The sequence below is a fragment of the Aristolochia californica genome, unplaced genomic scaffold (assembly GCF_029961685.1).
Source record: "Aristolochia californica isolate CCGP_79_NKW_82.1479 unplaced genomic scaffold, dmAriCali1.0.hap1 SCAF_4, whole genome shotgun sequence".
Taxonomy (NCBI): Eukaryota; Viridiplantae; Streptophyta; class Magnoliopsida; order Piperales; family Aristolochiaceae; genus Aristolochia; species Aristolochia californica.
The window spans coordinates 14,029,353-14,056,864 of NW_027182103.1; positions in this window are offsets into that span (position 1 = coordinate 14,029,353).

Here is a 27,512-nt window from a genome sequence, read left to right on the forward strand (position 1 = left end):
ATGTTTCTGGCATGCATATCCACCACACTTAATGCATGTTGGGATTAGTTAGAGGTCCCTTTCCTATAAAATCCCACCAAGCTTATTATTAGGGGTTGTACTTGTGGAATTACCTAAACATGGAGAACAAAACCATGGAGTCCATTTTTAGTGCGTGAAATAATTTTCAAATTTTTTTTGCATACATGAACTCTAAAATTTTCTTTTTGTTATGCCTTATATCTTTTTTGTTTAGGAGAAAAAATGGGAAAGTGAAATCTCAAGTTTGGTTCTGAAAACAAATTTGAACATCCAAAATGGAAATGCACAAATGCTGAGAGAGATAGTTCCAAAAAGTATCCGTGATTTTTAAGGATAGGCAAAAAGTGGGTTTTTTGGCTCTAGTAAATATCCAACCACTTGAGAATTTGATTTTTCCTACTCCTTGAAATTTTTCGATCATTAGCTCCACTTGCATCCTCAACATGTTTCTGGCATGCATATCCACCACACCTAATGCATGTTGGGATCAGTTAGAGGTCCCTTTCCCATAAAAAAACACCAAGCTTATTATTAGGGGTTGTACTAGGGGAATTTCCCAAGCATGGATAACAAACCTTGGAGTCCATTTTTAGTGTGTGAAATAATTATTAAATTTTTTTTGCATACAAGAACTCTAAAATTTTCATTTAGTTATGCCTTATGTCTTTTTTGTTTAGGAGAAAAAAAAGGAGAGTGAAAACTCAAGTTTGGATTTGAAAACAAATTTGAACATCCAAAATGGAAATGCACAAATGCTGAGAGGGATAGTTCCAAAAAGAATCTGTCATTTTTAAGGATAGGCAAAAAGTGGGTTGTTTTGCCTTGTGAATATCCAACCACTTGAGAATTTGATTTTTTCTACTCCTTAAAAATTTTGGGATCATTAGGTCCACTTGCATCCTCAACATGTTTCTGCCATGCATATCCACCACACTTAAAGCATGTTGGGATCAGTTAGAGGTCCCTTTCCTTTAAAATTCCACCAAGCTTATTATTAGGGGTTCTACTTGTGGAATTCCCCAAACATGGATAACAAAACCTTGGAGTCCATTTTTAGTGCGTGAAATAATTTTCAAATTTTTTTTACATACATGAACTCTAAAATTTTCATTTTGTTATGCCTTATATCTTTTTTGTTTAGGAGAAAAAAAGGGAGAGTGAAAACTCAAGTTTGGATCTGAAAACAAATTTGAACATCCAAAATGGAAATACACAAATGCTGAGAGAGATAGTTCCAAAAAGTATCTGTGATTTTTAAGGATAGGCAAAAAGTGGGTTGTTTGGCCCTGGTAAATATCCAACCACTTGAGAATTTGATTTTTTCTACTCCTTGAAAATTTTGGATCGATAGGTTCATTTGCATTCTCAACATGTTTCTGGCATGCATATCCACCACACTTAATGCATGTTGGGATTAGTTAGAGGTCCCTTTCCTATAAAATCCCACCGAGCTTATTATTAGGGGTTGTACTAAGGGAATTTCCCAAGCAAGGATAACAAAACCTTGGAGTCCATTTTTAGTGTGTGAAATAATTTTCAAATTTTTTTTGCATACATGAACTCTAAAATTTTCATTTTGTTATGCCTTTTATTTTTTTTGTTTAGGAGAAAAAATGGGAGAGAGAAAACTCAAGTTTGGATCTGAAAACAAATTTGAACATCCAAAATGGAAATGCACAAATGCTGAGAGAGGTAGTACCAAAAAGTATCTGTGGTTTTCAAGTATAGGCAAAAAGTGGGTTGTTTGGCCTTGTAAATATCCAACCACTTGAGAATTTGATTTTTTCTACTCTTTGAAAATTTTGGATCATTAGGTCCACTTGCATCCTCAACATGTTTCTGGCATGCATATCCACCACACTTAATGCAGGTTGGGATCAGTTAGAGGTCCCTTTCCTATAAAATCTCTACAGGCTTATTATTAGGGGTTGTACTAGAGGAATTTCCCAAGCATGGATAAAAAAACCTTGGAGTCCATTTTTAGTATGTGAAATAATTTTCAATTTTTTTTTTTCATTCTTGAACTCTAAAACTTTCATTTTGTTATGCCTTATATCTTTTTTGTTTACTCCAAAAAATGGGAGAGAGAAAACTCAAGTTGGGATCTAAAAACAAATTTGAACATCCAAAATGGAAATGCACAAATGCTGAGAGAGGTAGTTCAGAAAAGTATCTGTGATTTTTAAGGATAGGCAAAAAGGGAGTTGTTTGGCCTTGTAAATATGCAACCACTTGAGAATTTGATTTTTTCTACTCCTTGAAATTTTTGGATCATTAGGTCAACTTGCATCCTCAACATGATTCTGGCATGCATATCTACCACACTTAAAGCATGTTGGGATCAGTTAGAGGTCCCTTTCCTATAAAATTCCACCAAGCGTATTATTAGGGGTTGTACTAGTGGAATTTCCCAAACATGGATAACAAAACCTTGGAGTCCATTTTTAGCGAGTGAAATAATTTTCAAATTTTTTTTGCATACATGAACTCTTAAATTTTTATTTTTTTATGCCTTATATATCTGTTTTGTTTAGGAGACAAAAAGGGTGAGCGAAAACTCAAGTTTGGATCTGAAAACAAATTTGATCATCCAAAATGGAAATGCACAAATGCTGAGAGAGTTAGTTCCAAAAAGTATCTGTGATTTTGAAGGATAGGCAAAAAGTGGGTTGTTTGGCTCTGGTAAATATCCAACCACTTGAGAATTTGATTTTTTCTACTCCTTGAAAATTTTGGATCATTAGGTCCACTTGCATTCTCAACATGTTTCTGGCATGCATATCCACCACACTTAATGCATGTTGGGATTAGTTAGAGGTCCCTTTCCTATAAAATCCCACCAAGCTTATTATTAGGGGTTGTACTTGTGGAATTACCTAAACATGGAGAACAAAACCATGGAGTCCATTTTTAGTGCGTGAAATAATTTTCAAATTTTTTTTGCATACATGAACTCTAAAATTTTCTTTTTGTTATGCCTTATATCTTTTTTGTTTAGGAGAAAAAATGGGAAAGTGAAATCTCAAGTTTGGTTCTGAAAACAAATTTGAACATCCAAAATGGAAATGCACAAATGCTGAGAGAGATAGTTCCAAAAAGTATCCGTGATTTTTAAGGATAGGCAAAAAGTGGGTTTTTTGGCTCTAGTAAATATCCAACCACTTGAGAATTTGATTTTTCCTACTCCTTGAAATTTTTCGATCATTAGCTCCACTTGCATCCTCAACATGTTTCTGGCATGCATATCCACCACACCTAATGCATGTTGGGATCAGTTAGAGGTCCCTTTCCCATAAAAAAACACCAAGCTTATTATTAGGGGTTGTACTAGGGGAATTTCCCAAGCATGGATAACAAACCTTGGAGTCCATTTTTAGTGTGTGAAATAATTATTAAATTTTTTTTGCATACAAGAACTCTAAAATTTTCATTTAGTTATGCCTTATGTCTTTTTTGTTTAGGAGAAAAAAAAGGAGAGTGAAAACTCAAGTTTGGATTTGAAAACAAATTTGAACATCCAAAATGGAAATGCACAAATGCTGAGAGGGATAGTTCCAAAAAGAATCTGTCATTTTTAAGGATAGGCAAAAAGTGGGTTGTTTTGCCTTGTGAATATCCAACCACTTGAGAATTTCATTTTTTCTACTCCTTAAAAATTTTGGGATCATTAGGTCCACTTGCATCCTCAACATGTTTCTGCCATGCATATCCACCACACTTAAAGCATGTTGGGATCAGTTAGAGGTCCCTTTCCTTTAAAATTCCACCAAGCTTATTATTAGGGGTTCTACTTGTGGAATTCCCCAAACATGGATAACAAAACCTTGGAGTCCATTTTTAGTGCGTGAAATAATTTTCAAATTTTTTTTACATACATGAACTCTAAAATTTTCATTTTGTTATGCCTTATATCTTTTTTGTTTAGGAGAAAAAAAGGGAGAGTGAAAACTCAAGTTTGGATCTGAAAACAAATTTGAACATCCAAAATGGAAATACACAAATGCTGAGAGAGATAGTTCCAAAAAGTATCTGTGATTTTTAAGGATAGGCAAAAAGTGGGTTGTTTGGCCCTGGTAAATATCCAACCACTTGAGAATTTGATTTTTTCTACTCCTTGAAAATTTTGGATCGATAGGTTCATTTGCATTCTCAACATGTTTCTGGCATGCATATCCACCACACTTAATGCATGTTGGGATTAGTTAGAGGTCCCTTTCCTATAAAATCCCACCGAGCTTATTATTAGGGGTTGTACTAAGGGAATTTCCCAAGCAAGGATAACAAAACCTTGGAGTCCATTTTTAGTGTGTGAAATAATTTTCAAATTTTTTTTGCATACATGAACTCTAAAATTTTCATTTTGTTATGCCTTTTATTTTTTTTGTTTAGGAGAAAAAATGGGAGAGAGAAAACTCAAGTTTGGATCTGAAAACAAATTTGAACATCCAAAATGGAAATGCACAAATGCTGAGAGAGGTAGTACCAAAAAGTATCTGTGGTTTTCAAGTGTAGGCAAAAAGTGGGTTGTTTGGCCTTGTAAATATCCAACCACTTGAGAATTTGATTTTTTCTACTCTTTGAAAATTTTGGATCATTAGGTCCACTTGCATCCTCAACATGTTTCTGGCATGCATATCCACCACACTTAATGCAGGTTGGGATCAGTTAGAGGTCCCTTTCCTATAAAATCTCTACAGGCTTATTATTAGGGGTTGTACTAGAGGAATTTCCCAAGCATGGATAAAAAAACCTTGGAGTCCATTTTTAGTATGTGAAATAATTTTCAATTTTTTTTTTTCATTCTTGAACTCTAAAACTTTCATTTTGTTATGCCTTATATCTTTTTTGTTTACTCCAAAAAATGGGAGAGAGAAAACTCCAGTTGGGATCTAAAAACAAATTTGAACATCCAAAATGGAAATGCACAAATGCTGAGAGAGGTAGTTCAGAAAAGTATCTGTGATTTTTAAGGATAGGCAAAAAGGGAGTTGTTTGGCCTTGTAAATATGCAACCACTTGAGAATTTGATTTTTTCTACTCCTTGAAATTTTTGGATCATTAGGTCAACTTGCATCCTCAACATGATTCTGGCATGCATATCTACCACACTTAAAGCATGTTGGGATCAGTTAGAGGTCCCTTTCCTATAAAATTCCACCAAGCGTATTATTAGGGGTTGTACTAGTGGAATTTCCCAAACATGGATAACAAAACCTTGGAGTCCATTTTTAGCGAGTGAAATAATTTTCAAATTTTTTTTGCATACATGAACTCTTAAATTTTTATTTTTTTATGCCTTATATATCTGTTTTGTTTAGGAGACAAAAAGGGTGAGCGAAAACTCAAGTTTGGATCTGAAAACAAATTTGATCATCCAAAATGGAAATGCACAAATGCTGAGAGAGTTAGTTCCAAAAAGTATCTGTGATTTTGAAGGATAGGCAAAAAGTGGGTTGTTTGGCTCTGGTAAATATCCAACCACTTGAGAATTTGATTTTTTCTACTCCTTGAAAATTTTGGATCATTAGGTCCACTTGCATTCTCAACATGTTTCTGGCATGCATATCCACCACACTTAATGCATGTTGGGATTAGTTAGAGGTCCCTTTCCTATAAAATCCCACCAAGCTTATTATTAGGGGTTGTACTTGTGGAATTACCTAAACATGGAGAACAAAACCATGGAGTCCATTTTTAGTGCGTGAAATAATTTTCAAATTTTTTTTGCATACATGAACTCTAAAATTTTCTTTTTGTTATGCCTTATATCTTTTTTGTTTAGGAGAAAAAATGGGAAAGTGAAATCTCAAGTTTGGTTCTGAAAACAAATTTGAACATCCAAAATGGAAATGCACAAATGCTGAGAGAGATAGTTCCAAAAAGTATCCGTGATTTTTAAGGATAGGCAAAAAGTGGGTTTTTTGGCTCTAGTAAATATCCAACCACTTGAGAATTTGATTTTTCCTACTCCTTGAAATTTTTCGATCATTAGCTCCACTTGCATCCTCAACATGTTTCTGGCATGCATATCCACCACACCTAATGCATGTTGGGATCAGTTAGAGGTCCCTTTCCCATAAAAAAACACCAAGCTTATTATTAGGGGTTGTACTAGGGGAATTTCCCAAGCATGGATAACAAACCTTGGAGTCCATTTTTAGTGTGTGAAATAATTATTAAATTTTTTTTGCATACAAGAACTCTAAAATTTTCATTTAGTTATGCCTTATGTCTTTTTTGTTTAGGAGAAAAAAAAGGAGAGTGAAAACTCAAGTTTGGATTTGAAAACAAATTTGAACATCCAAAATGGAAATGCACAAATGCTGAGAGGGATAGTTCCAAAAAGAATCTGTCATTTTTAAGGATAGGCAAAAAGTGGGTTGTTTTGCCTTGTGAATATCCAACCACTTGAGAATTTGATTTTTTCTACTCCTTAAAAATTTTGGGATCATTAGGTCCACTTGCATCCTCAACATGTTTCTGCCATGCATATCCACCACACTTAAAGCATGTTGGGATCAGTTAGAGGTCCCTTTCCTTTAAAATTCCACCAAGCTTATTATTAGGGGTTCTACTTGTGGAATTCCCCAAACATGGATAACAAAACCTTGGAGTCCATTTTTAGTGCGTGAAATAATTTTCAAATTTTTTTTACATACATGAACTCTAAAATTTTCATTTTGTTATGCCTTATATCTTTTTTGTTTAGGAGAAAAAAAGGGAGAGTGAAAACTCAAGTTTGGATCTGAAAACAAATTTGAACATCCAAAATGGAAATACACAAATGCTGAGAGAGATAGTTCCAAAAAGTATCTGTGATTTTTAAGGATAGGCAAAAAGTGGGTTGTTTGGCCCTGGTAAATATCCAACCACTTGAGAATTTGATTTTTTCTACTCCTTGAAAATTTTGGATCGATAGGTTCATTTGCATTCTCAACATGTTTCTGGCATGCATATCCACCACACTTAATGCATGTTGGGATTAGTTAGAGGTCCCTTTCCTATAAAATCCCACCGAGCTTATTATTAGGGGTTGTACTAAGGGAATTTCCCAAGCAAGGATAACAAAACCTTGGAGTCCATTTTTAGTGTGTGAAATAATTTTCAAATTTTTTTTGCATACATGAACTCTAAAATTTTCATTTTGTTATGCCTTTTATTTTTTTTGTTTAGGAGAAAAAATGGGAGAGAGAAAACTCAAGTTTGGATCTGAAAACAAATTTGAACATCCAAAATGGAAATGCACAAATGCTGAGAGAGGTAGTACCAAAAAGTATCTGTGGTTTTCAAGTATAGGCAAAAAGTGGGTTGTTTGGCCTTGTAAATATCCAACCACTTGAGAATTTGATTTTTTCTACTCTTTGAAAATTTTGGATCATTAGGTCCACTTGCATCCTCAACATGTTTCTGGCATGCATATCCACCACACTTAATGCAGGTTGGGATCAGTTAGAGGTCCCTTTCCTATAAAATCTCTACAGGCTTATTATTAGGGGTTGTACTAGAGGAATTTCCCAAGCATGGATAAAAAAACCTTGGAGTCCATTTTTAGTATGTGAAATAATTTTCAATTTTTTTTTTTCATTCTTGAACTCTAAAACTTTCATTTTGTTATGCCTTATATCTTTTTTGTTTACTCCAAAAAATGGGAGAGAGAAAACTCAAGTTGGGATCTAAAAACAAATTTGAACATCCAAAATGGAAATGCACAAATGCTGAGAGAGGTAGTTCAGAAAAGTATCTGTGATTTTTAAGGATAGGCAAAAAGGGAGTTGTTTGGCCTTGTAAATATGCAACCACTTGAGAATTTGATTTTTTCTACTCCTTGAAATTTTTGGATCATTAGGTCAACTTGCATCCTCAACATGATTCTGGCATGCATATCTACCACACTTAAAGCATGTTGGGATCAGTTAGAGGTCCCTTTCCTATAAAATTCCACCAAGCGTATTATTAGGGGTTGTACTAGTGGAATTTCCCAAACATGGATAACAAAACCTTGGAGTCCATTTTTAGCGAGTGAAATAATTTTCAAATTTTTTTTGCATACATGAACTCTTAAATTTTTATTTTTTTATGCCTTATATATCTGTTTTGTTTAGGAGACAAAAAGGGTGAGCGAAAACTCAAGTTTGGATCTGAAAACAAATTTGATCATCCAAAATGGAAATGCACAAATGCTGAGAGAGTTAGTTCCAAAAAGTATCTGTGATTTTGAAGGATAGGCAAAAAGTGGGTTGTTTGGCTCTGGTAAATATCCAACCACTTGAGAATTTGATTTTTTCTACTCCTTGAAAATTTTGGATCATTAGGTCCACTTGCATTCTCAACATGTTTCTGGCATGCATATCCACCACACTTAATGCATGTTGGGATTAGTTAGAGGTCCCTTTCCTATAAAATCCCACCAAGCTTATTATTAGGGGTTGTACTTGTGGAATTACCTAAACATGGAGAACAAAACCATGGAGTCCATTTTTAGTGCGTGAAATAATTTTCAAATTTTTTTTGCATACATGAACTCTAAAATTTTCTTTTTGTTATGCCTTATATCTTTTTTGTTTAGGAGAAAAAATGGGAAAGTGAAATCTCAAGTTTGGTTCTGAAAACAAATTTGAACATCCAAAATGGAAATGCACAAATGCTGAGAGAGATAGTTCCAAAAAGTATCCGTGATTTTTAAGGATAGGCAAAAAGTGGGTTTTTTGGCTCTAGTAAATATCCAACCACTTGAGAATTTGATTTTTCCTACTCCTTGAAATTTTTCGATCATTAGCTCCACTTGCATCCTCAACATGTTTCTGGCATGCATATCCACCACACCTAATGCATGTTGGGATCAGTTAGAGGTCCCTTTCCCATAAAAAAACACCAAGCTTATTATTAGGGGTTGTACTAGGGGAATTTCCCAAGCATGGATAACAAACCTTGGAGTCCATTTTTAGTGTGTGAAATAATTATTAAATTTTTTTTGCATACAAGAACTCTAAAATTTTCATTTAGTTATGCCTTATGTCTTTTTTGTTTAGGAGAAAAAAAAGGAGAGTGAAAACTCAAGTTTGGATTTGAAAACAAATTTGAACATCCAAAATGGAAATGCACAAATGCTGAGAGGGATAGTTCCAAAAAGAATCTGTCATTTTTAAGGATAGGCAAAAAGTGGGTTGTTTTGCCTTGTGAATATCCAACCACTTGAGAATTTGATTTTTTCTACTCCTTAAAAATTTTGGGATCATTAGGTCCACTTGCATCCTCAACATGTTTCTGCCATGCATATCCACCACACTTAAAGCATGTTGGGATCAGTTAGAGGTCCCTTTCCTTTAAAATTCCACCAAGCTTATTATTAGGGGTTCTACTTGTGGAATTCCCCAAACATGGATAACAAAACCTTGGAGTCCATTTTTAGTGCGTGAAATAATTTTCAAATTTTTTTTACATACATGAACTCTAAAATTTTCATTTTGTTATGCCTTATATCTTTTTTGTTTAGGAGAAAAAAAGGGAGAGTGAAAACTCAAGTTTGGATCTGAAAACAAATTTGAACATCCAAAATGGAAATACACAAATGCTGAGAGAGATAGTTCCAAAAAGTATCTGTGATTTTTAAGGATAGGCAAAAAGTGGGTTGTTTGGCCCTGGTAAATATCCAACCACTTGAGAATTTGATTTTTTCTACTCCTTGAAAATTTTGGATCGATAGGTTCATTTGCATTCTCAACATGTTTCTGGCATGCATATCCACCACACTTAATGCATGTTGGGATTAGTTAGAGGTCCCTTTCCTATAAAATCCCACCGAGCTTATTATTAGGGGTTGTACTAAGGGAATTTCCCAAGCAAGGATAACAAAACCTTGGAGTCCATTTTTAGTGTGTGAAATAATTTTCAAATTTTTTTTGCATACATGAACTCTAAAATTTTCATTTTGTTATGCCTTTTATTTTTTTTGTTTAGGAGAAAAAATGGGAGAGAGAAAACTCAAGTTTGGATCTGAAAACAAATTTGAACATCCAAAATGGAAATGCACAAATGCTGAGAGAGGTAGTACCAAAAAGTATCTGTGGTTTTCAAGTGTAGGCAAAAAGTGGGTTGTTTGGCCTTGTAAATATCCAACCACTTGAGAATTTGATTTTTTCTACTCTTTGAAAATTTTGGATCATTAGGTCCACTTGCATCCTCAACATGTTTCTGGCATGCATATCCACCACACTTAATGCAGGTTGGGATCAGTTAGAGGTCCCTTTCCTATAAAATCTCTACAGGCTTATTATTAGGGGTTGTACTAGAGGAATTTCCCAAGCATGGATAAAAAAACCTTGGAGTCCATTTTTAGTATGTGAAATAATTTTCAATTTTTTTTTTTCATTCTTGAACTCTAAAACTTTCATTTTGTTATGCCTTATATCTTTTTTGTTTACTCCAAAAAATGGGAGAGAGAAAACTCCAGTTGGGATCTAAAAACAAATTTGAACATCCAAAATGGAAATGCACAAATGCTGAGAGAGGTAGTTCAGAAAAGTATCTGTGATTTTTAAGGATAGGCAAAAAGGGAGTTGTTTGGCCTTGTAAATATGCAACCACTTGAGAATTTGATTTTTTCTACTCCTTGAAATTTTTGGATCATTAGGTCAACTTGCATCCTCAACATGATTCTGGCATGCATATCTACCACACTTAAAGCATGTTGGGATCAGTTAGAGGTCCCTTTCCTATAAAATTCCACCAAGCGTATTATTAGGGGTTGTACTAGTGGAATTTCCCAAACATGGATAACAAAACCTTGGAGTCCATTTTTAGCGAGTGAAATAATTTTCAAATTTTTTTTGCATACATGAACTCTTAAATTTTTATTTTTTTATGCCTTATATATCTGTTTTGTTTAGGAGACAAAAAGGGTGAGCGAAAACTCAAGTTTGGATCTGAAAACAAATTTGATCATCCAAAATGGAAATGCACAAATGCTGAGAGAGTTAGTTCCAAAAAGTATCTGTGATTTTGAAGGATAGGCAAAAAGTGGGTTGTTTGGCTCTGGTAAATATCCAACCACTTGAGAATTTGATTTTTTCTACTCCTTGAAAATTTTGGATCATTAGGTCCACTTGCATTCTCAACATGTTTCTGGCATGCATATCCACCACACTTAATGCATGTTGGGATTAGTTAGAGGTCCCTTTCCTATAAAATCCCACCAAGCTTATTATTAGGGGTTGTACTTGTGGAATTACCTAAACATGGAGAACAAAACCATGGAGTCCATTTTTAGTGCGTGAAATAATTTTCAAATTTTTTTTGCATACATGAACTCTAAAATTTTCTTTTTGTTATGCCTTATATCTTTTTTGTTTAGGAGAAAAAATGGGAAAGTGAAATCTCAAGTTTGGTTCTGAAAACAAATTTGAACATCCAAAATGGAAATGCACAAATGCTGAGAGAGATAGTTCCAAAAAGTATCCGTGATTTTTAAGGATAGGCAAAAAGTGGGTTTTTTGGCTCTAGTAAATATCCAACCACTTGAGAATTTGATTTTTCCTACTCCTTGAAATTTTTCGATCATTAGCTCCACTTGCATCCTCAACATGTTTCTGGCATGCATATCCACCACACCTAATGCATGTTGGGATCAGTTAGAGGTCCCTTTCCCATAAAAAAACACCAAGCTTATTATTAGGGGTTGTACTAGGGGAATTTCCCAAGCATGGATAACAAACCTTGGAGTCCATTTTTAGTGTGTGAAATAATTATTAAATTTTTTTTGCATACAAGAACTCTAAAATTTTCATTTAGTTATGCCTTATGTCTTTTTTGTTTAGGAGAAAAAAAAGGAGAGTGAAAACTCAAGTTTGGATTTGAAAACAAATTTGAACATCCAAAATGGAAATGCACAAATGCTGAGAGGGATAGTTCCAAAAAGAATCTGTCATTTTTAAGGATAGGCAAAAAGTGGGTTGTTTTGCCTTGTGAATATCCAACCACTTGAGAATTTGATTTTTTCTACTCCTTAAAAATTTTGGGATCATTAGGTCCACTTGCATCCTCAACATGTTTCTGCCATGCATATCCACCACACTTAAAGCATGTTGGGATCAGTTAGAGGTCCCTTTCCTTTAAAATTCCACCAAGCTTATTATTAGGGGTTCTACTTGTGGAATTCCCCAAACATGGATAACAAAACCTTGGAGTCCATTTTTAGTGCGTGAAATAATTTTCAAATTTTTTTTACATACATGAACTCTAAAATTTTCATTTTGTTATGCCTTATATCTTTTTTGTTTAGGAGAAAAAAAGGGAGAGTGAAAACTCAAGTTTGGATCTGAAAACAAATTTGAACATCCAAAATGGAAATACACAAATGCTGAGAGAGATAGTTCCAAAAAGTATCTGTGATTTTTAAGGATAGGCAAAAAGTGGGTTGTTTGGCCCTGGTAAATATCCAACCACTTGAGAATTTGATTTTTTCTACTCCTTGAAAATTTTGGATCGATAGGTTCATTTGCATTCTCAACATGTTTCTGGCATGCATATCCACCACACTTAATGCATGTTGGGATTAGTTAGAGGTCCCTTTCCTATAAAATCCCACCGAGCTTATTATTAGGGGTTGTACTAAGGGAATTTCCCAAGCAAGGATAACAAAACCTTGGAGTCCATTTTTAGTGTGTGAAATAATTTTCAAATTTTTTTTGCATACATGAACTCTAAAATTTTCATTTTGTTATGCCTTTTATTTTTTTTGTTTAGGAGAAAAAATGGGAGAGAGAAAACTCAAGTTTGGATCTGAAAACAAATTTGAACATCCAAAATGGAAATGCACAAATGCTGAGAGAGGTAGTACCAAAAAGTATCTGTGGTTTTCAAGTATAGGCAAAAAGTGGGTTGTTTGGCCTTGTAAATATCCAACCACTTGAGAATTTGATTTTTTCTACTCTTTGAAAATTTTGGATCATTAGGTCCACTTGCATCCTCAACATGTTTCTGGCATGCATATCCACCACACTTAATGCAGGTTGGGATCAGTTAGAGGTCCCTTTCCTATAAAATCTCTACAGGCTTATTATTAGGGGTTGTACTAGAGGAATTTCCCAAGCATGGATAAAAAAACCTTGGAGTCCATTTTTAGTATGTGAAATAATTTTCAATTTTTTTTTTTCATTCTTGAACTCTAAAACTTTCATTTTGTTATGCCTTATATCTTTTTTGTTTACTCCAAAAAATGGGAGAGAGAAAACTCAAGTTGGGATCTAAAAACAAATTTGAACATCCAAAATGGAAATGCACAAATGCTGAGAGAGGTAGTTCAGAAAAGTATCTGTGATTTTTAAGGATAGGCAAAAAGGGAGTTGTTTGGCCTTGTAAATATGCAACCACTTGAGAATTTGATTTTTTCTACTCCTTGAAATTTTTGGATCATTAGGTCAACTTGCATCCTCAACATGATTCTGGCATGCATATCTACCACACTTAAAGCATGTTGGGATCAGTTAGAGGTCCCTTTCCTATAAAATTCCACCAAGCGTATTATTAGGGGTTGTACTAGTGGAATTTCCCAAACATGGATAACAAAACCTTGGAGTCCATTTTTAGCGAGTGAAATAATTTTCAAATTTTTTTTGCATACATGAACTCTTAAATTTTTATTTTTTTATGCCTTATATATCTGTTTTGTTTAGGAGACAAAAAGGGTGAGCGAAAACTCAAGTTTGGATCTGAAAACAAATTTGATCATCCAAAATGGAAATGCACAAATGCTGAGAGAGTTAGTTCCAAAAAGTATCTGTGATTTTGAAGGATAGGCAAAAAGTGGGTTGTTTGGCTCTGGTAAATATCCAACCACTTGAGAATTTGATTTTTTCTACTCCTTGAAAATTTTGGATCATTAGGTCCACTTGCATTCTCAACATGTTTCTGGCATGCATATCCACCACACTTAATGCATGTTGGGATTAGTTAGAGGTCCCTTTCCTATAAAATCCCACCAAGCTTATTATTAGGGGTTGTACTTGTGGAATTACCTAAACATGGAGAACAAAACCATGGAGTCCATTTTTAGTGCGTGAAATAATTTTCAAATTTTTTTTGCATACATGAACTCTAAAATTTTCTTTTTGTTATGCCTTATATCTTTTTTGTTTAGGAGAAAAAATGGGAAAGTGAAATCTCAAGTTTGGTTCTGAAAACAAATTTGAACATCCAAAATGGAAATGCACAAATGCTGAGAGAGATAGTTCCAAAAAGTATCCGTGATTTTTAAGGATAGGCAAAAAGTGGGTTTTTTGGCTCTAGTAAATATCCAACCACTTGAGAATTTGATTTTTCCTACTCCTTGAAATTTTTCGATCATTAGCTCCACTTGCATCCTCAACATGTTTCTGGCATGCATATCCACCACACCTAATGCATGTTGGGATCAGTTAGAGGTCCCTTTCCCATAAAAAAACACCAAGCTTATTATTAGGGGTTGTACTAGGGGAATTTCCCAAGCATGGATAACAAACCTTGGAGTCCATTTTTAGTGTGTGAAATAATTATTAAATTTTTTTTGCATACAAGAACTCTAAAATTTTCATTTAGTTATGCCTTATGTCTTTTTTGTTTAGGAGAAAAAAAAGGAGAGTGAAAACTCAAGTTTGGATTTGAAAACAAATTTGAACATCCAAAATGGAAATGCACAAATGCTGAGAGGGATAGTTCCAAAAAGAATCTGTCATTTTTAAGGATAGGCAAAAAGTGGGTTGTTTTGCCTTGTGAATATCCAACCACTTGAGAATTTGATTTTTTCTACTCCTTAAAAATTTTGGGATCATTAGGTCCACTTGCATCCTCAACATGTTTCTGCCATGCATATCCACCACACTTAAAGCATGTTGGGATCAGTTAGAGGTCCCTTTCCTTTAAAATTCCACCAAGCTTATTATTAGGGGTTCTACTTGTGGAATTCCCCAAACATGGATAACAAAACCTTGGAGTCCATTTTTAGTGCGTGAAATAATTTTCAAATTTTTTTTACATACATGAACTCTAAAATTTTCATTTTGTTATGCCTTATATCTTTTTTGTTTAGGAGAAAAAAAGGGAGAGTGAAAACTCAAGTTTGGATCTGAAAACAAATTTGAACATCCAAAATGGAAATACACAAATGCTGAGAGAGATAGTTCCAAAAAGTATCTGTGATTTTTAAGGATAGGCAAAAAGTGGGTTGTTTGGCCCTGGTAAATATCCAACCACTTGAGAATTTGATTTTTTCTACTCCTTGAAAATTTTGGATCGATAGGTTCATTTGCATTCTCAACATGTTTCTGGCATGCATATCCACCACACTTAATGCATGTTGGGATTAGTTAGAGGTCCCTTTCCTATAAAATCCCACCGAGCTTATTATTAGGGGTTGTACTAAGGGAATTTCCCAAGCAAGGATAACAAAACCTTGGAGTCCATTTTTAGTGTGTGAAATAATTTTCAAATTTTTTTTGCATACATGAACTCTAAAATTTTCATTTTGTTATGCCTTTTATTTTTTTTGTTTAGGAGAAAAAATGGGAGAGAGAAAACTCAAGTTTGGATCTGAAAACAAATTTGAACATCCAAAATGGAAATGCACAAATGCTGAGAGAGGTAGTACCAAAAAGTATCTGTGGTTTTCAAGTATAGGCAAAAAGTGGGTTGTTTGGCCTTGTAAATATCCAACCACTTGAGAATTTGATTTTTTCTACTCTTTGAAAATTTTGGATCATTAGGTCCACTTGCATCCTCAACATGTTTCTGGCATGCATATCCACCACACTTAATGCAGGTTGGGATCAGTTAGAGGTCCCTTTCCTATAAAATCTCTACAGGCTTATTATTAGGGGTTGTACTAGAGGAATTTCCCAAGCATGGATAAAAAAACCTTGGAGTCCATTTTTAGTATGTGAAATAATTTTCAATTTTTTTTTTTCATTCTTGAACTCTAAAACTTTCATTTTGTTATGCCTTATATCTTTTTTGTTTACTCCAAAAAATGGGAGAGAGAAAACTCCAGTTGGGATCTAAAAACAAATTTGAACATCCAAAATGGAAATGCACAAATGCTGAGAGAGGTAGTTCAGAAAAGTATCTGTGATTTTTAAGGATAGGCAAAAAGGGAGTTGTTTGGCCTTGTAAATATGCAACCACTTGAGAATTTGATTTTTTCTACTCCTTGAAATTTTTGGATCATTAGGTCAACTTGCATCCTCAACATGATTCTGGCATGCATATCTACCACACTTAAAGCATGTTGGGATCAGTTAGAGGTCCCTTTCCTATAAAATTCCACCAAGCGTATTATTAGGGGTTGTACTAGTGGAATTTCCCAAACATGGATAACAAAACCTTGGAGTCCATTTTTAGCGAGTGAAATAATTTTCAAATTTTTTTTGCATACATGAACTCTTAAATTTTTATTTTTTTATGCCTTATATATCTGTTTTGTTTAGGAGACAAAAAGGGTGAGCGAAAACTCAAGTTTGGATCTGAAAACAAATTTGATCATCCAAAATGGAAATGCACAAATGCTGAGAGAGTTAGTTCCAAAAAGTATCTGTGATTTTGAAGGATAGGCAAAAAGTGGGTTGTTTGGCTCTGGTAAATATCCAACCACTTGAGAATTTGATTTTTTCTACTCCTTGAAAATTTTGGATCATTAGGTCCACTTGCATTCTCAACATGTTTCTGGCATGCATATCCACCACACTTAATGCATGTTGGGATTAGTTAGAGGTCCCTTTCCTATAAAATCCCACCAAGCTTATTATTAGGGGTTGTACTTGTGGAATTACCTAAACATGGAGAACAAAACCATGGAGTCCATTTTTAGTGCGTGAAATAATTTTCAAATTTTTTTTGCATACATGAACTCTAAAATTTTCTTTTTGTTATGCCTTATATCTTTTTTGTTTAGGAGAAAAAATGGGAAAGTGAAATCTCAAGTTTGGTTCTGAAAACAAATTTGAACATCCAAAATGGAAATGCACAAATGCTGAGAGAGATAGTTCCAAAAAGTATCCGTGATTTTTAAGGATAGGCAAAAAGTGGGTTTTTTGGCTCTAGTAAATATCCAACCACTTGAGAATTTGATTTTTCCTACTCCTTGAAATTTTTCGATCATTAGCTCCACTTGCATCCTCAACATGTTTCTGGCATGCATATCCACCACACCTAATGCATGTTGGGATCAGTTAGAGGTCCCTTTCCCATAAAAAAACACCAAGCTTATTATTAGGGGTTGTACTAGGGGAATTTCCCAAGCATGGATAACAAACCTTGGAGTCCATTTTTAGTGTGTGAAATAATTCTTAAATTTTTTTTGCATACAAGAACTCTAAAATTTTCATTTAGTTATGCCTTATGTCTTTTTTGTTTAGGAGAAAAAAAAGGAGAGTGAAAACTCAAGTTTGGATTTGAAAACAAATTTGAACATCCAAAATGGAAATGCACAAATGCTGAGAGGGATAGTTCCAAAAAGAATCTGTCATTTTTAAGGATAGGCAAAAAGTGGGTTGTTTTGCCTTGTGAATATCCAACCACTTGAGAATTTGATTTTTTCTACTCCTTAAAAATTTTGGGATCATTAGGTCCACTTGCATCCTCAACATGTTTCTGCCATGCATATCCACCACACTTAAAGCATGTTGGGATCAGTTAGAGGTCCCTTTCCTTTAAAATTCCACCAAGCTTATTATTAGGGGTTCTACTTGTGGAATTCCCCAAACATGGATAACAAAACCTTGGAGTCCATTTTTAGTGCGTGAAATAATTTTCAAATTTTTTTTACATACTTGAACTCTAAAATTTTCATTTTGTTATGCCTTATATCTTTTTTGTTTAGGAGAAAAAAAGGGAGAGTGAAAACTCAAGTTTGGATCTGAAAACAAATTTGAACATCCAAAATGGAAATACACAAATGCTGAGAGACATAGTTCCAAAAAGTATCTGTCATTTTTAAGGATAGGCAAAAAGTGGGTTGTTTGGCCCTGGTAAATATCCAACCACTTGAGAATTTGATTTTTTCTACTCCTTGAAAATTTTGGATCGATAGGTTCATTTGCATTCTCAACATGTTTCTGGCATGCATATCCACCACACTTAATGCATGTTGGGATTAGTTAGAGGTCCCTTTCCTATAAAATCCCACCGAGCTTATTATTAGGGGTTGTACTAAGGGAATTTCCCAAGCAAGGATAACAAAACCTTGGAGTCCATTTTTAGTGCGTGAAATAATTTTCAAATTTTTTTTGCATACATGAACTCTAAAATTTTCATTTTGTTATGCCTTTTATTTTTTTTGTTTAGGAGAAAAAATGGGAGAGAGAAAACTCAAGTTTGGATCTGAAAACAAATTTGAACATCCAAAATGGAAATGCACAAATGCTGAGAGAGGTAGTACCAAAAAGTATCTGTGGTTTTCAAGTATAGGCAAAAAGTGGGTTGTTTGGCCTTGTAAATATCCAACCACTTGAGAATTTGATTTTTTCTACTCTTTGAAAATTTTGGATCATTAGGTCCACTTGCATCCTCAACATGTTTCTGGCATGCATATCCACCACACTTAATGCAGGTTGGGATCAGTTAGAGGTCCCTTTCCTATAAAATCTCTACAGGCTTATTATTAGGGGTTGTACTAGAGGAATTTCCCAAGCATGGATAAAAAAACCTTGGAGTCCATTTTTAGTATGTGAAATAATTTTCAATTTTTTTTTTTCATTCTTGAACTCTAAAACTTTCATTTTGTTATGCCTTATATCTTTTTTGTTTACTCCAAAAAATGGGAGAGAGAAAACTCAAGTTGGGATCTAAAAACAAATTTGAACATCCAAAATGGAAATGCACAAATGCTGAGAGAGGTAGTTCAGAAAAGTATCTGTGATTTTTAAGGATAGGCAAAAAGGGAGTTGTTTGGCCTTGTAAATATGCAACCACTTGAGAATTTGATTTTTTCTACTCCTTGAAATTTTTGGATCATTAGGTCAACTTGCATCCTCAACATGATTCTGGCATGCATATCTACCACACTTAAAGCATGTTGGGATCAGTTAGAGGTCCCTTTCCTATAAAATTCCACCAAGCGTATTATTAGGGGTTGTACTAGTGGAATTTCCCAAACATGGATAACAAAACCTTGGAGTTCATTTTTAGCGAGTGAAATAATTTTCAAATTTTTTTTGCATACATGAACTCTTAAATTTTTATTTTTTTATGCCTTATATATCTGTTTTGTTTAGGAGACAAAAAGGGTGAGCGAAAACTCAAGTTTGGATCTGAAAACAAATTTGATCATCCAAAATGGAAATGCACAAATGCTGAGAGAGTTAGTTCCAAAAAGTATCTGTGATTTTGAAGGATAGGCAAAAAGTGGGTTGTTTGGCTCTGGTAAATATCCAACCACTTGAGAATTTGATTTTTTCTACTCCTTGAAAATTTTGGATCATTAGGTCCACTTGCATTCTCAACATGTTTCTGGCATGCATATCCACCACACTTAATGCATGTTGGGATTAGTTAGAGGTCCCTTTCCTATAAAATCCCACCAAGCTTATTATTAGGGGTTGTACTTGTGGAATTACCTAAACATGGAGAACAAAACCATGGAGTCCATTTTTAGTGCGTGAAATAATTTTCAAATTTTTTTTGCATACATGAACTCTAAAATTTTCTTTTTGTTATGCCTTATATCTTTTTTGTTTAGGAGAAAAAATGGGAAAGTGAAATCTCAAGTTTGGTTCTGAAAACAAATTTGAACATCCAAAATGGAAATGCACAAATGCTGAGAGAGATAGTTCCAAAAAGTATCCGTGATTTTTAAGGATAGGCAAAAAGTGGGTTTTTTGGCTCTAGTAAATATCCAACCACTTGAGAATTTGATTTTTCCTACTCCTTGAAATTTTTCGATCATTAGCTCCACTTGCATCCTCAACATGTTTCTGGCATGCATATCCACCACACCTAATGCATGTTGGGATCAGTTAGAGGTCCCTTTCCCATAAAAAAACACCAAGCTTATTATTAGGGGTTGTACTAGGGGAATTTCCCAAGCATGGATAACAAACCTTGGAGTCCATTTTTAGTGTGTGAAATAATTATTAAATTTTTTTTGCATACAAGAACTCTAAAATTTTCATTTAGTTATGCCTTATGTCTTTTTTGTTTAGGAGAAAAAAAAGGAGAGTGAAAACTCAAGTTTGGATTTGAAAACAAATTTGAACATCCAAAATGGAAATGCACAAATGCTGAGAGGGATAGTTCCAAAAAGAATCTGTCATTTTTAAGGATAGGCAAAAAGTGGGTTGTTTTGCCTTGTGAATATCCAACCACTTGAGAATTTGATTTTTTCTACTCCTTAAAAATTTTGGGATCATTAGGTCCACTTGCATCCTCAACATGTTTCTGCCATGCATATCCACCACACTTAAAGCATGTTGGGATCAGTTAGAGGTCCCTTTCCTTTAAAATTCCACCAAGCTTATTATTAGGGGTTCTACTTGTGGAATTCCCCAAACATGGATAACAAAACCTTGGAGTCCATTTTTAGTGCGTGAAATAATTTTCAAATTTTTTTTACATACATGAACTCTAAAATTTTCATTTTGTTATGCCTTATATCTTTTTTGTTTAGGAGAAAAAAAGGGAGAGTGAAAACTCAAGTTTGGATCTGAAAACAAATTTGAACATCCAAAATGGAAATACACAAATGCTGAGAGAGATAGTTCCAAAAAGTATCTGTGATTTTTAAGGATAGGCAAAAAGTGGGTTGTTTGGCCCTGGTAAATATCCAACCACTTGAGAATTTGATTTTTTCTACTCCTTGAAAATTTTGGATCGATAGGTTCATTTGCATTCTCAACATGTTTCTGGCATGCATATCCACCACACTTAATGCATGTTGGGATTAGTTAGAGGTCCCTTTCCTATAAAATCCCACCGAGCTTATTATTAGGGGTTGTACTAAGGGAATTTCCCAAGCAAGGATAACAAAACCTTGGAGTCCATTTTTAGTGTGTGAAATAATTTTCAAATTTTTTTTGCATACATGAACTCTAAAATTTTCATTTTGTTATGCCTTTTATTTTTTTTGTTTAGGAGAAAAAATGGGAGAGAGAAAACTCAAGTTTGGATCTGAAAACAAATTTGAACATCCAAAATGGAAATGCACAAATGCTGAGAGAGGTAGTACCAAAAAGTATCTGTGGTTTTCAAGTATAGGCAAAAAGTGGGTTGTTTGGCCTTGTAAATATCCAACCACTTGAGAATTTGATTTTTTCTACTCTTTGAAAATTTTGGATCATTAGGTCCACTTGCATCCTCAACATGTTTCTGGCATGCATATCCACCACACTTAATGCAGGTTGGGATCAGTTAGAGGTCCCTTTCCTATAAAATCTCTACAGGCTTATTATTAGGGGTTGTACTAGAGGAATTTCCCAAGCATGGATAAAAAAACCTTGGAGTCCATTTTTAGTATGTGAAATAATTTTCAATTTTTTTTTTTCATTCTTGAACTCTAAAACTTTCATTTTGTTATGCCTTATATCTTTTTTGTTTACTCCAAAAAATGGGAGAGAGAAAACTCCAGTTGGGATCTAAAAACAAATTTGAACATCCAAAATGGAAATGCACAAATGCTGAGAGAGGTAGTTCAGAAAAGTATCTGTGATTTTTAAGGATAGGCAAAAAGGGAGTTGTTTGGCCTTGTAAATATGCAACCACTTGAGAATTTGATTTTTTCTACTCCTTGAAATTTTTGGATCCTTAGGTCAACTTGCATCCTCAACATGATTCTGGCATGCATATCTACCACACTTAAAGCATGTTGGGATCAGTTAGAGGTCCCTTTCCTATAAAATTCCACCAAGCGTATTATTAGGGGTTGTACTAGTGGAATTTCCCAAACATGGATAACAAAACCTTGGAGTCCATTTTTAGCGAGTGAAATAATTTTCAAATTTTTTTTGCATACATGAACTCTTAAATTTTTATTTTTTTATGCCTTATATATCTGTTTTGTTTAGGAGACAAAAAGGGTGAGCGAAAACTCAAGTTTGGATCTGAAAACAAATTTGATCATCCAAAATGGAAATGCACAAATGCTGAGAGAGTTAGTTCCAAAAAGTATCTGTGATTTTGAAGGATAGGCAAAAAGTGGGTTGTTTGGCTCTGGTAAATATCCAACCACTTGAGAATTTGATTTTTTCTACTCCTTGAAAATTTTGGATCATTAGGTCCACTTGCATTCTCAACATGTTTCTGGCATGCATATCCACCACACTTAATGCATGTTGGGATTAGTTAGAGGTCCCTTTCCTATAAAATCCCACCAAGCTTATTATTAGGGGTTGTACTTGTGGAATTACCTAAACATGGAGAACAAAACCATGGAGTCCATTTTTAGTGCGTGAAATAATTTTCAAATTTTTTTTGCATACATGAACTCTAAAATTTTCTTTTTGTTATGCCTTATATCTTTTTTGTTTAGGAGAAAAAATGGGAAAGTGAAATCTCAAGTTTGGTTCTGAAAACAAATTTGAACATCCAAAATGGAAATGCACAAATGCTGAGAGAGATAGTTCCAAAAAGTATCCGTGATTTTTAAGGATAGGCAAAAAGTGGGTTTTTTGGCTCTAGTAAATATCCAACCACTTGAGAATTTGATTTTTCCTACTCCTTGAAATTTTTCGATCATTAGCTCCACTTGCATCCTCAACATGTTTCTGGCATGCATATCCACCACACCTAATGCATGTTGGGATCAGTTAGAGGTCCCTTTCCCATAAAAAAACACCAAGCTTATTATTAGGGGTTGTACTAGGGGAATTTCCCAAGCATGGATAACAAACCTTGGAGTCCATTTTTAGTGTGTGAAATAATTATTAAATTTTTTTTGCATACAAGAACTCTAAAATTTTCATTTAGTTATGCCTTATGTCTTTTTTGTTTAGGAGAAAAAAAAGGAGAGTGAAAACTCAAGTTTGGATTTGAAAACAAATTTGAACATCCAAAATGGAAATGCACAAATGCTGAGAGGGATAGTTCCAAAAAGAATCTGTCATTTTTAAGGATAGGCAAAAAGTGGGTTGTTTTGCCTTGTGAATATCCAACCACTTGAGAATTTGATTTTTTCTACTCCTTAAAAATTTTGGGATCATTAGGTCCACTTGCATCCTCAACATGTTTCTGCCATGCATATCCACCACACTTAAAGCATGTTGGGATCAGTTAGAGGTCCCTTTCCTTTAAAATTCCACCAAGCTTATTATTAGGGGTTCTACTTGTGGAATTCCCCAAACATGGATAACAAAACCTTGGAGTCCATTTTTAGTGCGTGAAATAATTTTCAAATTTTTTTTACATACATGAACTCTAAAATTTTCATTTTGTTATGCCTTATATCTTTTTTGTTTAGGAGAAAAAAAGGGAGAGTGAAAACTCAAGTTTGGATCTGAAAACAAATTTGAACATCCAAAATGGAAATACACAAATGCTGAGAGAGATAGTTCCAAAAAGTATCTGTGATTTTTAAGGATAGGCAAAAAGTGGGTTGTTTGGCCCTGGTAAATATCCAACCACTTGAGAATTTGATTTTTTCTACTCCTTGAAAATTTTGGATCGATAGGTTCATTTGCATTCTCAACATGTTTCTGGCATGCATATCCACCACACTTAATGCATGTTGGGATTAGTTAGAGGTCCCTTTCCTATAAAATCCCACCGAGCTTATTATTAGGGGTTGTACTAAGGGAATTTCCCAAGCAAGGATAACAAAACCTTGGAGTCCATTTTTAGTGTGTGAAATAATTTTCAAATTTTTTTTGCATACATGAACTCTAAAATTTTCATTTTGTTATGCCTTTTATTTTTTTTGTTTAGGAGAAAAAATGGGAGAGAGAAAACTCAAGTTTGGATCTGAAAACAAATTTGAACATCCAAAATGGAAATGCACAAATGCTGAGAGAGGTAGTACCAAAAAGTATCTGTGGTTTTCAAGTATAGGCAAAAAGTGGGTTGTTTGGCCTTGTAAATATCCAACCACTTGAGAATTTGATTTTTTCTACTCTTTGAAAATTTTGGATCATTAGGTCCACTTGCATCCTCAACATGTTTCTGGCATGCATATCCACCACACTTAATGCAGGTTGGGATCAGTTAGAGGTCCCTTTCCTATAAAATCTCTACAGGCTTATTATTAGGGGTTGTACTAGAGGAATTTCCCAAGCATGGATAAAAAAACCTTGGAGTCCATTTTTAGTATGTGAAATAATTTTCAATTTTTTTTTTTCATTCTTGAACTCTAAAACTTTCATTTTGTTATGCCTTATATCTTTTTTGTTTACTCCAAAAAATGGGAGAGAGAAAACTCAAGTTGGGATCTAAAAACAAATTTGAACATCCAAAATGGAAATGCACAAATGCTGAGAGAGGTAGTTCAGAAAAGTATCTGTGATTTTTAAGGATAGGCAAAAAGGGAGTTGTTTGGCCTTGTAAATATGCAACCACTTGAGAATTTGATTTTTTCTACTCCTTGAAATTTTTGGATCATTAGGTCAACTTGCATCCTCAACATGATTCTGGCATGCATATCTACCACACTTAAAGCATGTTGGGATCAGTTAGAGGTCCCTTTCCTATAAAATTCCACCAAGCGTATTATTAGGGGTTGTACTAGTGGAATTTCCCAAACATGGATAACAAAACCTTGGAGTCCATTTTTAGCGAGTGAAATAATTTTCAAATTTTTTTTGCATACATGAACTCTTAAATTTTTATTTTTTTATGCCTTATATATCTGTTTTGTTTAGGAGACAAAAAGGGTGAGTGAAAACTCAAGTTTGGATCTGAAAACAAATTTGATCATCCAAAATGGAAATGCACAAATGCTGAGAGAGTTAGTTCCAAAAAGTATCTGTGATTTTGAAGGATAGGCAAAAAGTGGGTTGTTTGGCTCTGGTAAATATCCAACCACTTGAGAATTTGATTTTTTCTACTCCTTGAAAATTTTGGATCATTAGGTCCACTTGCATTCTCAACATGTTTCTGGCATGCATATCCACCACACTTAATGCATGTTGGGATTAGTTAGAGGTCCCTTTCCTATAAAATCCCACCAAGCTTATTATTAGGGGTTGTACTTGTGGAATTACCTAAACATGGAGAACAAAACCATGGAGTCCATTTTTAGTGCGTGAAATAATTTTCAAATTTTTTTTGCATACATGAACTCTAAAATTTTCTTTTTGTTATGCCTTATATCTTTTTTGTTTAGGAGAAAAAATGGGAAAGTGAAATCTCAAGTTTGGTTCTGAAAACAAATTTGAACATCCAAAATGGAAATGCACAAATGCTGAGAGAGATAGTTCCAAAAAGTATCCGTGATTTTTAAGGATAGGCAAAAAGTGGGTTTTTTGGCTCTAGTAAATATCCAACCACTTGAGAATTTGATTTTTCCTACTCCTTGAAATTTTTCGATCATTAGCTCCACTTGCATCCTCAACATGTTTCTGGCATGCATATCCACCACACCTAATGCATGTTGGGATCAGTTAGAGGTCCCTTTCCCATAAAAAAACACCAAGCTTATTATTAGGGGTTGTACTAGGGGAATTTCCCAAGCATGGATAACAAACCTTGGAGTCCATTTTTAGTGTGTGAAATAATTATTAATTTTTTTTTGCATACACGAACTCTAAAATTTTCATTTAGTTATGCCTTATGTCTTTTTTGTTTAGGAGAAAAAAAAGGAGAGTGAAAACTCAAGTTTGGATTTGAAAACAAATTTGAACATCCAAAATGGAAATGCACAAATGCTGAGAGGGATAGTTCCAAAAAGAATCTGTCATTTTTAAGGATAGGCAAAAAGTGGGTTGTTTTGCCTTGTGAATATCCAACCACTTGAGAATTTGATTTTTTCTACTCCTTAAAAATTTTGGGATCATTAGGTCCACTTGCATCCTCAACATGTTTCTGCCATGCATATCGACCACACTTAAAGCATGTTGGGATCAGTTAGAGGTCCCTTTCCTTTAAAATTCCACCAAGCTTATTATTAGGGGTTCTACTTGTGGAATTCCCCAAACATGGATAACAAAACCTTGGAGTCCATTTTTAGTGCGTGAAATAATTTTCAAATTTTTTTTACATACATGAACTCTAAAATTTTCATTTTGTTATGCCTTATATCTTTTTTGTTTAGGAGAAAAAAAGGGAGAGTGAAAACTCAAGTTTGGATCTGAAAACAAATTTGAACATCCAAAATGGAAATACACAAATGCTGAGAGAGATAGTTCCAAAAAGTATCTGTGATTTTTAAGGATAGGCAAAAAGTGGGTTGTTTGGCCCTGGTAAATATCCAACCACTTGAGAATTTGATTTTTTCTACTCCTTGAAAATTTTGGATCGATAGGTTCATTTGCATTCTCAACATGTTTCTGGCATGCATATCCACCACACTTAATGCATGTTGGGATTAGTTAGAGGTCCCTTTCCTATAAAATCCCACCGAGCTTATTATTAGGGGTTGTACTAAGGGAATTTCCCAAGCAAGGATAACAAAACCTTGGAGTCCATTTTTAGTGTGTGAAATAATTTTCAAATTTTTTTTGCATACATGAACTCTAAAATTTTCATTTTGTTATGCCTTTTATTTTTTTTGTTTAGGAGAAAAAATGGGAGAGAGAAAACTCAAGTTTGGATCTGAAAACAAATTTGAACATCCAAAATGGAAATGCACAAATGCTGAGAGAGGTAGTACCAAAAAGTATCTGTGGTTTTCAAGTATAGGCAAAAAGTGGGTTGTTTGGCCTTGTAAATATCCAACCACTTGAGAATTTGATTTTTTCTACTCTTTGAAAATTTTGGATCATTAGGTCCACTTGCATCCTCAACATGTTTCTGGCATGCATATCCACCACACTTAATGCAGGTTGGGATCAGTTAGAGGTCCCTTTCCTATAAAATCTCTACAGGCTTATTATTAGGGGTTGTACTAGAGGAATTTCCCAAGCATGGATAAAAAAACCTTGGAGTCCATTTTTAGTATGTGAAATAATTTTCAATTTTTTTTTTTTCATTCTTGAACTCTAAAACTTTCATTTTGTTATGCCTTATATCTTTTTTGTTTACTCCAAAAAATGGGAGAGAGAAAACTCCAGTTGGGATCTAAAAACAAATTTGAACATCCAAAATGGAAATGCACAAATGCTGAGGGAGGTAGTTCAGAAAAGTATCTGTGATTTTTAAGGATAGGCAAAAAGGGAGTTGTTTGGCCTTGTAAATATGCAACCACTTGAGAATTTGATTTTTTCTACTCCTTGAAATTTTTGGATCGTTAGGTCAACTTGCATCCTCAACATGATTCTGGCATGCATATCTACCACACTTAAAGCATGTTGGGATCAGTTAGAGGTCCCTTTCCTATAAAATTCCACCAAGCGTATTATTAGGGGTTGTACTAGTGGAATTTCCCAAACATGGATAACAAAACCTTG